At 38.5% G+C, this 17,877-nt stretch overlaps 1 long non-coding RNA gene across 1 annotated transcript in view; it reads left to right on the forward strand.

The window, feature by feature from the left end:
• The first annotated feature begins 1,301 nt into the window (after positions 1–1,301).
• LOC105089123 (uncharacterized) overlaps positions 1,302–17,877 on the forward strand; it is a 515,140-nt gene continuing 498,564 nt past the window's right edge. Inside the window, exon 1 of the long non-coding RNA XR_010376824.1 lies at positions 1,302–1,382. This is a non-coding gene — a long non-coding RNA (uncharacterized LOC105089123). The remainder of the gene's footprint in view (positions 1,383–17,877) is intronic.

Below are 17,877 nucleotides of genomic sequence, written 5' to 3' on the forward strand. Positions count from 1 at the left end.
GTGACTGAGACCGCCACTACTAAATGCACTGAACACACCACTGAACTTCAGAACGTAGACGATGCAGGCATACGTCTCAGTCTACTCTGCAGACTGTTAGTTTGCCATGGTGACCGTAATAATGTACTGCAGATTGGGTGGCTTTAACAACAGAAATGTATTTTCTCGAAATCCTGGTGCCTACAAGTTTGAGATCAAGGTGTTGGTAGGCCTCCCGAGGCCTCTTTCCTTGGTTTGTACATGGCCACCTTCTCCCTGTGTCCTCATGTGATCTTCTCTCTGTGTGTCCTAATATCTTCTTATAAGGACCCCAGTCATGCTGGATTAGAGCCCACCGTAATGACCTCATTTTCATTTCCTCTTTAAAGATCCTGTCTCTACATACAGTCCCATTTTGAGGTAATGGGGGTTAGGACTTCAATATATGAATTTTGGAGGGGACACAATTCAATTCGTAACACTGACCATTTCTGAAAAAATGCAAAGTACTCTGTAGTTGTAATATGTCTTCCTCCTGAGAAAATTTGCTTCAGATGTTTCCTTTTGTCCTAGTTGTCTTACTTTTTACTATGTGCCTTTGCCAAGAAATATACAGATTCAGTGGCTGAATCAGAGATAGTCATGAAGGGGGCTCACCTTTGGGAGAATTCTCCTTAATAGCATTGATTTCAGTTGAGCAGGGGAAAATCAAGCCAAACATGCTCTTTCTTTCGGTGGGTTTGACTTCATAGCCTACAAAGAGACAGAAGTTAGAAACAGAAGGTAAAGCAGAGACAGAAGTGCTGAATCATAGACACGGTGCGGTGGTGGCGCTGGGAATCATGATGCCCCCTATGCTAAGTGGCCTCTTTGCCCTCTGATTCTTTCTCTAAGCCTCCCCTGCATTGATCTGTGCTACTAACTTCCAGTTACATTAAGCCAGTGGAAGGCACTGGTAAAGTGATTTGACTACAGGAAAAAGGCAGAAAACCAGGGCATTTCCCCCACTCTTGTCTCCACTGATGTCTCGGGCAGAGGCTGTATTACCTTCCTGATTCCCATTCTGCCTGAAAGGGTCTCCTTTGAAAGTCCCAGCTCCCATGAGGCAGGTTCCATTTTTGCCTCAGGTAGCCATGCTTTGTGGATTCTAGTAGCACCATTCTCCCCCTTTGTTCCTCCAGTCCTCAGGATAATAGCAGATTATTGCTCTTTTTAATGAGCTCTGCCATCCCCTGTAGGGCTGTTACCTCTTTTGTCATTTGTGGAACCAATTCCTCTATTAAATTCCGTCTACTTGAACTACCTAGAGTAATTTCTGTTTTCCAGGCTGGACCACAATTTCATCCTTTTCAAAGGAGATGAATTCTAGAATTGGTGTTAAGACATCATAACCCTAACAAATTGTGAGTAGCTTTCTGTTTCCAATCTTTGATGGGCGTTGCGCTGATAGTTTTTGGAGTTTCTTTCCTTTCCCTTAGAGCTTTCCACTATATCCTTCATTTAAAATACATTGAGCGTATTTCTAATTCTTGCAACCTGAAAGAGTCCAGCATAACTCAGGCAATGACCTATAGGGGAACAGAACTCTTACCAAAAAGGATAGATTCTGATAGCAGTCTTCTTATCATTTACATGGATGTTTATTCCATTTAACCCTTTATAAGCTGGAACTCTTATACCGGCCCCCACCAGGAATGGCATACATACTCTGATTGGAATACGAATCTATTTCAGAGCTACTGTAACATTTAAAGTTATCCACTCCACCTCAGTTACTCAAACAGTGGAGGTGGTCAGGGTAATTTTTTAATTATCCACATTCCTATTAGACCTCAGAGTTAATCTTATTATTGCAACAGAACCATAGAAAAATCTTAAATAGCCTGATATATTGGGATAGAGTACAGGCAACCTGGGGCCAAGGCAGTTAAAATTTTTTAAACGCCCCATAGATGATTCTGATAACACATTCAGTGCTGAGAAACACTAGTATAGATTGGTAGAATGATACAATGTCTTTACACTTTTTCCCCAGTAATCATCTTGGCTGTGTGGTAGATTTTTGTGCTCTAAGTTGACATATGATATTAAAAGCACATTTGGAAAAATAAATATGATTTGGCATTATTTCAAATTGAATCCACAGAAAAGAATTTAGCATGTTCTGGGGGATATCAGTGGCTAGAGCATAAAACTCAACTCCCAGACCAAAGTTGAGCCAAGAGGAAGATGGTAGTGTCACAGTCCCTGGCTGTCACACGTCAGAGCCATTAGTTCTGAGTTTTCCAGGCAGTTGCAGTGGTGCCACTTAGAAAAACATCCTCATTAAATCAAACGATAGGAGATTCCACGTGATAGTCTGGAGTATTGCTCGCTGACAGATTTTAAGCAGTGCTTCTTATAGCACAACTCTGCTGGGAGGAGCTGGGACAACCCAAGCCATTTGCTGAACATCATGGTGAGTGGACTGACCAAAATCCGGTTGAACAGAAGGACTACTTTAGAGGCAGCCAAAGCTGCCTGGTGGGAAGAAGACTGATGAGTAAGAGGAACTAACAAATCTTCCTAGTTATGGGGTGGACAAGAGGTAGAGTGCTGATTTACTGGAAAAGAACCTTGAATCTGACTCTTCATGCTTGCCGGGATGGAAGGGGGACTACCTTGGGCTAATGTGCTCTCAGTTTCGGGGATGGCAAACCCAGAGTAGGGTCACAGTGGGAGTTCTGGATAGAATTTTACTTACATAGCAGACCTGAATAGTTCTTGGAAATGGCACATTCTAAGGGAATAAGAGAATCAAGAAATGCAAGGCACAGGAACTCTCCCCTATTTGCATTACCCTGTGGTAATGGCTTTGGGGTGGGTTTTCACATCAATCCGGGCTAGTGGCATCTCTGGGGGAAAAGGCACTGCCAGGGGATGGTGGAACTGGAGCTCCCAAATGGGCAGAAGAGGGAACAGCACCAGGAATGTGAGCTGAGTGTTTTCACAAAGACTCTGGGACCGCCTCTTTTCTTAATGTGGTCAGTTTTGTTTATGTCCTTATAATTCTTCAACTGATGCTTCTTTCTTACAAAAGAAAAAATGCCAAATCTTGAAGCATGTCTGTGTATTTTACTCAAATGATAACTTATTCAAATGATCTGTGTAATGTTACTCATTTCCATATTAATGGAATCACGGTGATTAAATAGATAATATTTTACTGACTTATTTGGAATAGTTATTTGTGCAGTTATTTTACTAATATTTTCTATTTATGGTGTAAGGCTAGTAAGATAAATTATTGTAGGTTGATGAGGAAAATAAGGAAAGACTGTAGTTTTTTTTCCTTGAACTTTAATGCTTCCAATGAAAGGACCTCAAGGCATATGCTTCTTTGAGATAAAATACATTTTACATCACTGTCTTCCCCCTCACATCATGGGTCTCTGCCTTCACCCCATCGGATGTTGGCTCAGAGGCATGTCTTATCTCTTCCTAACATGCATCCTGCCATGTTATATTTCTTAAATGAATGGAAACCTTGTTTAAATAGAGTAGAAATATAACGATCACCTCACCTGTTTAAAATGACTGCATGAGTACGCTTCGGTCATTGTCATTAAAAATGTATTTACTTGGCAAGTTCTACTGCTATATGAATTACTCTATAAGAATTCCCTACAATAGTTATTAGGAGATGGAAATATAGTTAAGTGACTACTTAGGCATGTATTCTAAAATTAAAGGTGGCAGTTTAATAAAACGAAACAGGAATAAATTTTGGAGTTAGAGCTTAATTCTGATTCTAGGTTTTCCATTTACTTTTTGTGTGACCTTGGCCAAGACATATGACCTTGTTAAGACCTCAGATGCTTCATCTATAAAATGAGAATAAAATCCATTTCATTAAGTTACATTGAGAAAGAGATGCTTTATAAAAACACCTGGTGGAATACTTGGCACGGAGTAGGAAGATAAGCATAATTGTTTGCTGCTTTTAGCATTTTCATTTTCATATTTGTAATTCTTCTACTTGAGAATTCACTGGTAGTATCATATTTTATTATATAGATGTTTAAAAGCTGATTTTGTATGTCTTCCAAGAGTGAGTCTCATTTCTCTTTTCTTAAGATAACAGATAAGAGAAACTTGAGTGAGGGTACAACTGATAGTTCAGGCTAAGGCAACTCTGGTGATTTTCTCTTGCTTTTTTGCTCATTTAGCATCATTTTTTTTCATTTTAACTTTAAAACGTCCAAGTGTTAAGCAAAATGAGCATTTTCTAGTTCCACAGAAAACAGTTCAAATTTTACATTCTAGAAAGGACTAAATCGGTGGCAATATTCTGCATACTTGCAAAAACAGCTTGGCAAGTTCACTTTAAAGAGAAAGGAACATAAGTAATGGCATTAAAAAAAAAAAACCTCCAAAATACGCTTACAGGCATGAATTCAAGCTGCTTGACTTTCCCAGAATGACTAGTTTACAGTTTTAAAGGACCCACATAAAGAGCCCTTTCTGTAGAGAAGAATTGCATGATGACATCACTGCGGCTGGCAAGGTCAGCTGGGACGCTGGCTAGGTAACAGTCCACGTGTTGCTTGGCTTCGTTTCCTTCTAAACAAGGGCATGTTCCACATTTTGAACAGAATACCTATCATTTCAGAGATGGAGAAAGAAACCAGGTTTAGAAGCAGTGCGGAGTAGTAAAAGGATTTGAATTTTGGAGTCAGATATACTCAGCTGAGGTCATATGACAGCTGGACACATTTGAGGAAGTCATTTATCCATTGGTACTTAAGCATCTGAAAAATGGGGACAGTGTCATCCAATCTGCTGGCTGGTGGTGAGAATTTAAATGAGGTGGCTGGCATATATTAGACCCTCAATCAGAGTCACTGTTTTTATTTTTTAATTTTTATCTTTTTTACTAGTAATATTCTTATTTATAATTTAATGGTTAAAACAAGCTAATCCTAAGAGGCCAAGAAGATTTGGAAACCTCAGAGTTCTCGTGAAGAAACCTTTTAAGAACTTATGTAAAATAGTATCATAAACACCCGAACACAGTGTGGCCTCAAGATTAAGATGAAAATTATTGACTTTTACCTTCCCTGGAAAGTTTGACAGGAGTTCAACACATATGACCTCTCACAAACCTAAGTTTGCCAACACCCAGGAGCCAGGAAATGTTAGATGAAGAACTTACCTGCGTCCAAGCCTTCAGAATTCACGTGATTTAACGTTCAGGGTTATACATACAGCTGACCTATTGTGAGACTGACCATGGATACATCTTAATTTTTCCCCCTTCTTTCCTCCATTTACATTTCTGGTGGCACTTCTTAGAGATTAAATCACTAGCTCAACCAAAGCATTTCCTCCAGCCTTACTTACTCTCTAGCTCATTCCCAAAGTTATGCTACAGTTGGATGAGGTTCAGTTGCTTCTGAGAGACTGTTCTTTGACATTTGGATTCCATTCACATGACTTTATCCTTCATAACTCATAGATGATCATTAATAATAAATACTGTCATAAGCATGTTATGTGAAAAGTAATATTTAAGAGGCTGAACTAAGGCAAGACCTATTAAGCTATGGTAAGACCTCAGAGTTGTAAGGAATCTTATTGCTTCTCTGAATTATGCTCAATCTCAGTCTTTCTGATGAGGCTTCTCACCTTAATGCAGTTGTATTATAGAATTAGAGATTTGGAAAAGGTCAGAATTGAGACTTCATGAATCCAACTTCCTATTTTTACTGGTAAGATAACTGACAAAAAAAATGTTTTCTTCAATGTTTTTGTTTCCCATGATGTATGAAGGGATACTTGAGACCAAGTCCAAATTTAGGAATAGGAAACTAAGTTGCGTATGTGCCCATTGAAGATTGGGGAAGAGAGAAAACATTTTGGATTTCAACAAATTGAGATTCACCTCACACTTTTTCTAGTTCTATGACCCATGTACTTCACAAAGCCTCAGTACCTTTAATCTTATAAATGAAAGTAAGAATGTTACCATGTAGGAATGTTGTTAAGTATTGTAGTAAACATGCAGAGTACCTAAGACAAACCTAAAATATAGTATTTCCTCAATGAATGGTAATTCTGAACTCTCATATTAACCAAAAATATATTGTGGATCTGAATCACCATAAGCCACAAGAACTATGCTCTTTGAGAGACAGAAAATGATAGATAGCTCTAAACGCCCTACTGCTAGTCCAGAGTTATAGACCAACCTTAGCAAATTTGAATGATTAAAAGTCTTGGTTTGCTCAGTGTAATAAGATGACATATGATATCACCAAACAGCCCAGGTCATGAGATAGTAGAATATGGTGGAGACTCCTATGAGCCCTGGGGCTCAGAGACCTAGGTTTGCATCCAGGAGCTTCTGCTTCCTATTTATGTGATCTTGAAAAAATCATTTAATCACTCAGCTTCAGTTTCCACATCTGCAAAATGGTGATGATAGTAATATCTCTCAGGGTCGTTGTGAAGATTATGTGAAGGAACTCATACAAAATGCTTAGTCCAATGCTGGACACCCACTAGGAACTCTGTGTGTGTGTGTGTGTAAATATGAATTTTGGCAAAGTATATATAACTTAAAATTTACCATTTTAATTATTTTTACGTACACAGTTCAGTGGTATTAAATACACTGACAGTGTTGTGCAACCAGCAATACCATTTATCTCCAGAGCTCTTTTCATCTTGCAGAACTGAAACTCTGTACCCCTTGACAATAACTCCTCAGCCCCCTGGCCCCTGGCCCCTGGAAACCATCATTGCACTTTATCTCTCAATGAATTTGAATTAGCTACTTTACCTATCTCATGTAAGTGGAATCATACGGTATTTGTCCTTTTGGGATTGCCTTATTCCACTTAGCATAATGTTCTCAAGGTCCATCTTTATCCTAGCTTGTATCAGAATTTCTTTCTCTTTTAGGTTGAATAGTATTCCATTCTGTGTATATGTCCCATTTAGTTTATCCATTCACCTGTTGATGAACACTTGGGTTGTTTCCACCTTTTGGCTATTGTGAATAATGCTGCTATGAACAAGAGAATACAAATATCTTTGAGATCCTGCTTTCAATTCTTTGATTTGTATCCAGAAATGGAATTGCTGGATAATGTGGTAATTCTGTTTTTAATTTTTTGTGGAACTGCCATGTTTTTCTTAGTGTCTGCACCACTTTACGTTTGCAGCAACAGTGCATAAGATTTCCTAATTTCTTCACATCCTCCAACACACTTGTTATTTTCTGTGTTTTTTAAAAAATTATAGCCATCCTAATGGGAGTGTGGTGGGTAAATATATTTTTTTAAATGCCAGCTTCATATTATTACGTGTGTGATTGTCTTTTTGAACTATGGCTTAAGGTCCCCACCGCTCACAATCCTAGGCAGTGATGAATCCTGGAGTAGTAGATAAATTCAGTATTAGGACTGGAGTGAGAGGCTTGTTCAACAATGGATATGTCTGTGGAGTGGAGGAGGCTAAAAAAATCTAAAGCTTGGGGAAAATGAGGAAGGACTATGGTTATAGGAGGAGATAAATCAACTTCTCCTGGCCACAGTAACCATTATTAAAAAAAAAAAATTGGGGTTGTTGTAGGTCGTGACACTTTGAGCTTCAGCAAGGAGCATCTGAGTGGCCCACTCCTTGAGGTGGTGGTGTTGAGAAGTAGAGTTGAAATGAAGTTGAGATGATGGGGATAATAAAGATGTTACTTTGTGGTTTGCAGTGAAGCCTGGCTGGAGACACTCAAGGCAGCAAGCCTGCTCTCCTGAAGCCCATGCTTTCCAACCTTGGGCTTGAGAGGCACCCCTAGCCCCTACTTTCTCTGTGGTCAGGGACACCAAGCAGGTCCCCAGGAGGGTCAGTGTGAGTGGTGTTAGGAGACCTCCAGTGGTAGGGAGCAGCCACTAGACAAAGGGCGACCAGCCTTCATGCTGTGCTGGGCAAGTATGGGCTTGGAGACCTCACAGACTGAGTGTTTAAAGTGTGGTTGTACGGTAGATCTAAACCCAGGGAACGTGTGCAAGGTAGTTGTATATGTTAATACCCTCCATGTATGTCGATTCGCTGAGCAGCTCAGGTCTCAGGAGTGTTGCAGCTCGGAATGTGGTGGATCAGCGTTTCTTTTAATTTGCTGTGACCACTGTTCACGTCCAGACAGACAGCAGAGAGCAACAAGCACATTTATGTGCTGGGCAGAAACTCAAGTCCACGAAGGGCACTGCAGCGTGAAAAGAGAAGAGCGATTACTTTTGAGATCTTAAAAAGTGGGGAAAAAGCCAGAGAGTGTGAGGTCTGGTAAGAAATGGATAAGAATATTTTAAATAATTGTCATTGATATCTCAGGTTACCGACTGGTCAGGAAGGTGAAGATCTGAGACACGTGGCTGGTTTTGCATCGTTGGAAGGGGGTTGATGACACGGCATGAGCAGTTTCAGTGCAGGAGTGGGGACAAGTCAGACTACTGTGAGTTGAGGAATAAAGAGGAGTAAGAACGCAGTGTCAGATAGCATGGAGAAAGTTTCCAGCAGAGTTTCCAGAGAGGAGGAGGAGGAGTGGAAAGAATACAAAAATCTAGTGATAGAACTTACGTGAAGGTGGAAAAGATCTAAATCTGCACTGTTCTCTATAGTCGTCTTTTGCCATTTGACATAAGACTAATGCCACTGAGGAACTGAGTTTTTAATTTTATTTAATTTTAATTAATTTAAGTAACTACTCGTGGCTAGGGACAACCACAGAAGACAGCAGAGAGCGTGGAATCTATAGAAAGAGAGATTTCATTGAAGGGTATTGATGGAGGTTTTTGTTTCTGTTGTTTTTAAATGATTTTCAAAATGATAAGCATTAAGCAGCAAAAAAGGAGCTTTTGAAGTTGAAGACCAGGAGCAGGTCTGGGAGAGATGTGGTGAGATTGGTGAGATCCGAAGGAGAGAAGGATGCTTTCAGAATACATGGGTCCGTGATTCTACAGGAAGAGTGAGGGAGAATCGTGGGTTTGGATACTGTTAGGTGTGTAGGCTGGTGGCAGGAAGTGGAGTTGGTTTCCAGCTGACAGATTCTGTTTTCTCTGCAGGATGGGAGTTGAGGTCATCTGCTGTGAGGGAGGGGAAGTAAGAGGTTTCAAGAGTTGAGAAGATTTAAAACATCTTTGTGGAGAGGACAGGAAGCTGATGAGGGAAACATATGAAGTTTGTTGAGCAATTCTTAATTTTCAGGTGGGGAGACTGAGTCATAGGGAGGTCATGTAAGTTGCTCAACATCTTTTAAGTCCAGGGGACAATGGAGCCTTGAATTTTTCTAATTCTATGGCCATGGTTCTGTTTTTTTTTAAACTGAAGTGTAGTCAGTTTATAATGTGTCAATTTCTGGTGTACAGCATAATGTTTCAGTCATATGTATACATACATGTATTTGTTTTCAGATTCTTTTTCATTATAGGTTACCACAAGGTATTAAATATAGTTCCATGTGCTATACAGAAGAAATTTATTTCTTATCTATTTTATATATAGTAGTTAATGTTTGCAAATCTCAAACTCCCAATTTATCCCTTCCCTCCCCTCCCCCTTCAGTAATCATAACTGTGTTTACTATGTCTGTGAGTTTGTTTCTGTTTTATAGATAAATTCATTAGTGTCTTCTTTTTTCTTTCTTTTCTTTTTTTAGATTCCACATATGAGTGATATCATATGGTGTTTTTCTTTCTCTTTCTGGCTTACTTCACTTAGAATGACGATCTCCAGGTCCAACCATGTTGTTGCAAATGGCATTATTTTATTATTTTTATGGCTGAGTAGTATTCCATTATATAAATATACCACAACTTCTTTATCCAGTCATCTGCTGATAGACATTTAGGTTGTTTCCATGTCTTGGCTATTGTAAACAGTGCTGCTGTGAACATTGGGGTCCATGTGTCTTTTCGAATTAGAGTTCCCTCTGGATATATGTCCAGGAGTGGGATTGCTGGATCATGTGGTAAGTCTCTTTTTGAGGAAGGATTTTTTTTGAATCTCCATACTGTTTTTCATAGTGACTGCACCAAACTATATACGTACCAACAGTGTAGGAGGGTTCCCTTTCTCCACACCCTGTCCAGCATTTAGCGTTTGCGGACACCTTCACCGTTCTTAGCACTGCCAGTAAGCTAACTGGCCTTTGCCAACCTCCTAGCACCTTATCTGTGCCTCTTATGACACTTTTCACCTCCATCTTTTACATGTATAGTTATTCATGTAAAGGCTCTATTTCTCTCAGTAAATTCCAGGTGTGCAGGATCTGTCATCTAATTCATCCTTGTATCCTGTGGTGCCCAGCCCACTCCATGCACACAAAGGAGGCTCAGGAAATATTTATTAAGCAGTGGACGGATGAGTAAAGAAAGGGAAGATGCATGAGGCAGAGGAAAAGCCCCTTTCTCATCCCTGGGTTCACCCTCGTCAGTCATATGCATGATTAACTCCATTTCTACTTGGCCTTTCTGGCTTAGACATAGCTGGAGCCTCTCCCTATTATAAGAATGGTTTGGAGAAGCATAATTTAAAATTGGGTGAAGTGATGCAGTGTGAAAAAGAAGGGCTGTTATTGTTGAGTTTTTTTTTTTTTTTTCTTTTTAAAAAGTGTTTTATTTTGTACTTTTTGGGAGTCCAGACATGGCTGGAAAGCTGACACTTGGGAGGTTCCCTTTTCCTCAATACGACTGACATCACAGAGTTCACTCCCTTATCTTTCATTCTCAAGGATGTAAACAAACATTGAGTTTGGGCAGAGCCCTGACCTTGTGGGTGACTAAGGCCCCCTGGAGTTAAAATCTAACCAAGATTTTCCCCCCGGGACTCAAATTCTATCATTTTGTGCTGTATTTACCAATTATGTTACACTTTATCTTAGCAAATATTTAATTTGTTGAGAGAAAACATGTCATGAATGCATTACTCATAAGTTTCCATATTTCCCAAAGATTCTGGCAAGTGGCAGAGATGGACCTTCAGGGATCCTGTTAATACAGCTGAAACAAAGCCAAGTGCCAACCTGAGTGGATTCAGAGGGGCAGAGATGGGTGTTGTGCAGAGGCTACAGAAATACACTGAATGATACCCACATGATATGGCCTTTCCTTTTCAATGGTCGGCTTAGCTCTGAAGTCAGATGGTGTTTTTTTTTTTTGTTTGTTTGTTTTTTTAAGAAATAGGCATCTCAGAATCAAGAAAATATAGCCTACTCACTGAAAATATGGGAAGCTCATCTTTTCTTTTCCAATTCCATTCTCCTCTGTCCAATTAAATATGCATGTAGCTGCCGAGGGATAAATCTAAGGATTGACTGAAATTTTGCATCACCTAATTTTTGTGCTAATGTAGAAGCTTATGAACTGAAACACCTCTGAGAGAATACAGTACCTCTTGTCGTTGATGGTTTTGAGACTACCGAAATGCATCGTATTTTAGAAAACCAAAATAGGCTGTTTAGAGAAGAGTTGTTTTTTTTTTAATTGATAAGCACCCTTAAAACCTCGTTATTTGTACTGAGAGGTGAAATCTGACCATAGAAGCTGTTCTCTTGATTTCCCAAGTGACCTCATAAAGGGTTTGGGCTTTCTCTAATTTCAAAATCCAAAGAAAGTAAATTTTATCCAGATGTTGAACTTGGAGATTCGTGTTACATTACAAACAAAACTGAATATTTGTTTTTGGAAAATCTTACTACTGTATATAATTGGAAGTAAAGGTTATATGTGTTTCTTCATTCTTGTCACAGCTTCTAGTTTTTTTACCCTCTGAATGCCACTTTCCCACTTCTGAGTCTCAGGCACTTCTAGGTTTGTCGACAATGCGCATGATTAAAATGGTATTTTCATATTTCAGTGTAGTTGGGGCTCCTTAAAGCAGAGGGTTGTAAGTGCAAAAAAAAAAGAAAAAGATATGCAGTTCCCTAATGGCTTATTACCATCACATTTGCAATTCAGATCAGCTCTAAATTGACTGAAATTTTTAAACACATAGCAGGCAGTTTAAACTAATGATTGTCTGGAGGTTCACATCTGACATGAACTAAGCTTCTGTTCAAAACAAATTGCAAATAATTCCTCCCTTAGAGTCAAAATGTCACTTTTAAAACTCCGTGTTATTGCTAGATTTTTGTCAGTTACATATAAAAAAATCTGCTTTTATAAGTGAGTGTTCTACCTTTGAAAGGACTGAGTGACACCATTTCCCTATTAAAACACACACACATACACACACTCAAGACCACCTATCTATCTGTCTGTCTGTCTGTCTATCTATGTATGTATGTATGTATGTATCTATCTATCTATCTATCTATCTATCTATCTATCTATCTATCTATCTATCTATGTGGCTCTACATCAGTTTCACTAGGAATCACCCCCCTTCTTCCCCCTCTTCCCCTTCAGAAATCCTAATTGTAAAGTAAAACACCCTTGGGGCAGTGGTAGGCCCGAGTTGCTTAGCAACCCTCAGCAGGTAGCTCGGATTCAGCTGCAGGTCCTGATTCCTTCCTAAGAACCTTCTTATTACTGTTTGTGTTAATCTTTAACCAGGCTTTTAAACCACAGTCTTTCTCTCAGGTCCCTCGTTGTGAGATTGCAGAGGCCTCCTGAAATGTTGTCCCAGAGGTAATGGTATTAAGGGTGGCTATTGAATGTTTGAAGAGCGATAAGCACTGAAAGGGATTAGAATTGCATGTTCCAACTAACCTTATTTTACATTCTTAAAAAATACTGGGAAAATTGCACCCTAATAGGAACAATGGTTGGTGTTGACACACAGCGCTGAACCTGCTTTCTCTCCCAGCTTGTAAATATGATGAGGCCACCTCACGATAATTGTTCTTTTTAAAAGGCCCACATTCTCCTACAAAGACCACGTAACAGAATTCATTTAGAATGTGTCGATAGCCTTAGACTGAGTCCCAGGTCTCTTGATTTAATTACAGCAGAGCTAGGTATGGATGAGTTGACATAGAGACAGATTTAATAAAGGGTTGAGAGAATCTCCCTCTTTAGAGAAATGTTTCTGCCTCCATCAGGGGAGGAGGGTCTTGACAATCTGAAAACTCTGTGGTTGGACTTAAATTTGCCCAATTCTTCAAGGATATATCAGTGTCCTGTGATGAGAAAGGCACAGGTACTTTTAAAATTGTGGAGATTTCTTTTCTTCCTTTTCTCTGTGGTGAGGTTTGGATAAATTTCAGAGACCACCCACAACTGTTATTAGCCAATAGGAGTAAGCTCATAAAATATTTAAAAATAAGGTTCTTTCTGCATTCCCATTACACAACACAAGGCAGAGTGTCGACGACACAGCTTCTCTGAGGTCCTTTCACTCCTCCTCAGTAGATTAAAAAAATCATCACAGATGATTCACTCCCAGGACCTTGATTCTGTGTCATTTAAAAGGAATTCAGGCGTTTTTCCAACATAACATTTGGCTACAGACCTGGTCCTATTATGCAACATAATATGTGCTTAATAATACTGATTAACTGACTTGGAAATTGGAGAAAGGTCAGAGCAAATGTTGGAGATAACATTTTCGTATTTTCCAGACCTTACTGAAGTTCATCTCTATCGATACGATCTTCAAATTTTGGATTGAACACACACACAACGCAAACAAGACATTAGTCCCCTGATTTTCTGAATTCCATTGCTATTCTCCTTTTGTTTGAGGATATTTTAAAAACGTTTTGATCTTAAGTGAAAAACAAAAAGTATAGCATCCTCCAAAAGATTGACAGTAAATAGGGTCCACTATCTGTTAAGATATGTGTGGACCAGTTCATTTTTATTCCTCTGATCACACCAGACATCTAACACAAGAAAAATACCTTCTAATTCTGATGGAGAAACTGAGACAGGGAGCTGGTTACCCAGTTTTCAGACTGCCACATATGGGTGTCCTGAAAATCCCATGATACCAGGTAAGTGTCCCCCAGTGTAAGGTGGCACTTAAGCTGCCACTGAGATTAGTTCTGCGTTTAGAAGACCAGCTCACTGTCTTTCCTTGGCCATACCATTTAAAAATAATAACCCTTCTCTCTAATTTTGATTTGTATCCTATTTAAACTCCAACCTCTGTCTTTTGTGTTTCTCTTGCTCTAAGATAAATTATTTTGTTACATGATGATTGCCCAAGTGGGTCAATTAAATTCTGGATACAGCTGGTGTTGATTACGATTCTGCTAATGAAAATATCTTTGTGAAATCTTCAAGGCAACTTATAAAAATAAGCTATTTGATGAACCTAGGAGAAAATGTAAAAAAAAAAAAAAAAACTATCCATAAACATGTTGATGGATTCCACCCTACCAATCAAAACTTGGTTCGTCAAATAATAATTTGTCAAACGCCAGTAGAAGAGAATACCAGTTTGAAAGAGCGCAATTTGAAACAATGTGCTTGTGTCTAGGTTATAGAGCCGTTTCGTGGGGTTGAGTTTGAACTTTGTCTCTGCAGGTAGTGGGAACAGCGGCTCCACACCTCCAATCAGCAAGAGCCATGTTCCTGGTATCCCCCTGTGCTGTCTGTGTCTACTCAGAGCAGAGAGCTTTGTGGACCTCACACCCTCTCCATTTTTTTTGCCCGAGACCTGTAGCCTCAAAACCATCAATCCACATGACAGAACTGCAACCCCAGCCCTAAGGCTTATGTTGTTGAGGTGCCCATTGTAGGCTCTGTGGCTTCCATTGTGATTCATTATTTAGATACAAACACACATTTTTAATTTTTCTAGAGCCCCAAATTTCCTTCATTTTGGCTTTTTAATCACATTTTATTCCTTATTACTATAGTTTATGTTAAGTGGTGAAGATTCTTAGATTTGTTTAGGCTCGGGTTTTTGAACCTTGGCACTATTTCTATTTGGGCATTACTGATATTTTAAGTCCAGTAATTCTTGAGGGTGAGGGCTGTCCTGTGCACTGTAGAATGTTTAGCAGCATTCCTGGCCACTACCCACTTATGCCATTAGCACTTGCCCTCAGTTGTGATAGCCAAAAATGTCTCCAGGCATTGCCATATGTCCCCCGGAGGCACAAAACCGCCTCCAGTCAAGAACTACTAATTTACTCCCTTGCTCAGTGTATAGAATTTGTCAGTGCATCAGCATCACCTGCAAGCTTGTTAGAGATGCAGAAACTCAAACCCACTCCAAACCCACTGAATGGAAATCTGTGTTTTAACCAGATCCCTACGTGCCTTCATATGGACATGAATGTGTGGGAAGTGCTGCTTTAGTCCATCATCTTGAACAGAAGTCTGGACTTAATTTATCTCTTAGGCTAAGACAGCATGATCCCCAGGTCTGAAATGTAATTCTAGCGGGATACTCAGGCTGCAAATTGTTGTATATATTGACAGATATCTTTAGAGCAAGATTAATTGAAAAATTTAAGACAAAATAAAAGGCACTGACTAATCTGAAAATCTTTTTTTCTCCCAATATTTATCGTAATGTTTTCCATTTTGGCCCACTTCATACCGTATGAATGGAAATTAATGATACTTAGGAAATATTTTTGTTATCTCCCGAGCTAATCCATCAATAACACTGACAATAAATACTAGAGTTCGTCAGATGTTTATGATCTACTAAGTGTGTGATAAGGTACCTTAATCCTCACAATAACTCTTTGGGGTATTAACCCCATTTGACAGATGAAGAAACTGAGACTCAGAAAAATTAAATACCTTTGTCCTCATCACACATTTCTGCAAAGTGAGAAACCCAGCACCCAGGCCCATGTTCTTTCCATCCTATTACTCTGAGAAAAAATAACAATGAACATTTTCTCCAGCTAGTTATGCCTAAAAACATCCATTCAGATTCTCAGCCCCAGGAGTAAGCAAGGGGAGAGAATCATTATTTTTCTTTAAAGCCCTCTTTGGCTCTGCCTTCTTTGGCAGTCATCTCATTATGTCTTGAGAATGTCTGAGTGTCGCCAGCAGCTTGAGGTGAAGGACCAGACTCACCCATCTCCATCCCTTTGCCCTGACAGAATTAACATTCAGCAGCGACAAAGCTGCGCGGTCCATCGTAAGAAGCATTCTTGGAAAGGATGATTTTGTCTCTCGTTTTTGAGATTTGCCCACTGATTGCTAGGAATATGTACCTTGGACTGATTAGCTAGCCCAAGGGTTTGATGAGTAGACAGAAAGAAAACTAAATGTGGCATTTACCTGATTTAATTGGAAACTAATACCTCTGGAATTTTTTATTTTTACTTCATTAGAGAAACCCTCCGCTTTTGCTTCTGATCCTTTCTTTGGCTGAACCTCTCCTGCTGTATCACCAACCTGTTTTTTAATTCAACCCATATTCCATCAGAGGTATTCCCAGCTTCCTTTTATCACCATGGTGACACCATGTGCTTATGCCTTTATTAAAAATTTATCTTAAATAGATCTTCTAGGAACCAGTCTTTTAGGCAATGACAGTTTTTCAGTTTCAAATCCACCATAATGTCCAGATACTGGGAATTTGTGTGCAAATATTATTCCACTATTACTATAAAGGGAAATAAAGCAAAGTGTTTAAAATTAGATAGCTGCTATTCCTGTTAGCTGCCTATGCATGGAAAAAGACATTTTATATGCATTCCATTCTTACTTTCCAAGTGTACTTGGCACACGGTCTTTTTAAAGAACTTTTATGTAAGCTTGAATTAGGTTATATGATCACTTATCACTGGTAATTTTTTAACTTTTAAGCTTAATGTTGCCTTTCCAGGAACATGTCCTATGAGAAAAAAATTGGAAATGCTAACGGAGATTAACATGCATATAATTCGCCTCACATTATTTATAATAAAAAGCTTAAAAACTACATGTATGTTCAGCAATGGGGGAAGAAATAAATAACAGTGTAGCAATTTATACGATTGCTATTGTATGATATATGTTGCATAGTATATAGTATAGTATAATTGCTATAATATAAATTGTTCAAGTATAGTAATGACTGAATATTATGTATTCCTTAAGAATGATACTGCAAATAATTTTAGTAATGGAAAGAATTATGTTAATTGAAAATATAGTAAATTTACATGATATGATTTCTATCTTTATAGCTATGTCTATAGCTCTTTAGTTAATTAAATTTCTATGATTATATGTGTATAGATTTATAAAATTGAAAAAATTGCAAATATTAATAGTGGTATACTGTGAATAGTTTAGTGATGGGCAAAGGATTATAATATATTAACTGAGAATACACTGCTTACATATGATATGACTTTTTTATCTTTATAGCTTTGTCTATATATCTTTAGTTAATTAAATGTCTTTAGTTATATGTGTATCTGTCTATTATTAAAATTGAAAAAATACCGAATATTGATAGTGGCTATACCTGGTTGGTGAGTTTATGGTTGATTTTAACTTTTTGAAGCTTTTCTCTGTTTTCTATGGGTTTTTTTAGTGAACATAAAATGCTTTTGAAATCAGAAAGAAAAAATGAATATTTAAATATAAAATTAAACTAATTTAATTCTGCCTGGATTGTAGTAATGTGATTAAGAGGTCCCTGGGACTTTGCGTATTTTTCTTGTGTTTAAAGAGTCTATTGTTAGGGCAACTACTCTTAACCTGGTACTTTTGTTTTAAAAGAGGATTTCAAAACACTTATTCCAGATGAAGGACAGAGACTATTGTCTATACCACAGATAATGAAAAATGAGTTACAAGGAGATCGGAACAAAATCAAGGGACATTGTCCCGAGTGTGTATAAATTAAATAGCTAATTTTTCAAAAGGTCAAATCTGTAGTCTGCAGATGGGTTTGACAAAAGAAAAGATTGCAGGGATATTTTTCATTATAGTTAAACAAAAATGTATTTAAAGCAAA

This window comes from Camelus dromedarius, chromosome 19 (assembly GCF_036321535.1).
Source record: "Camelus dromedarius isolate mCamDro1 chromosome 19, mCamDro1.pat, whole genome shotgun sequence".
NCBI lineage: Eukaryota > Metazoa > Chordata > Mammalia > Artiodactyla > Camelidae > Camelus > Camelus dromedarius.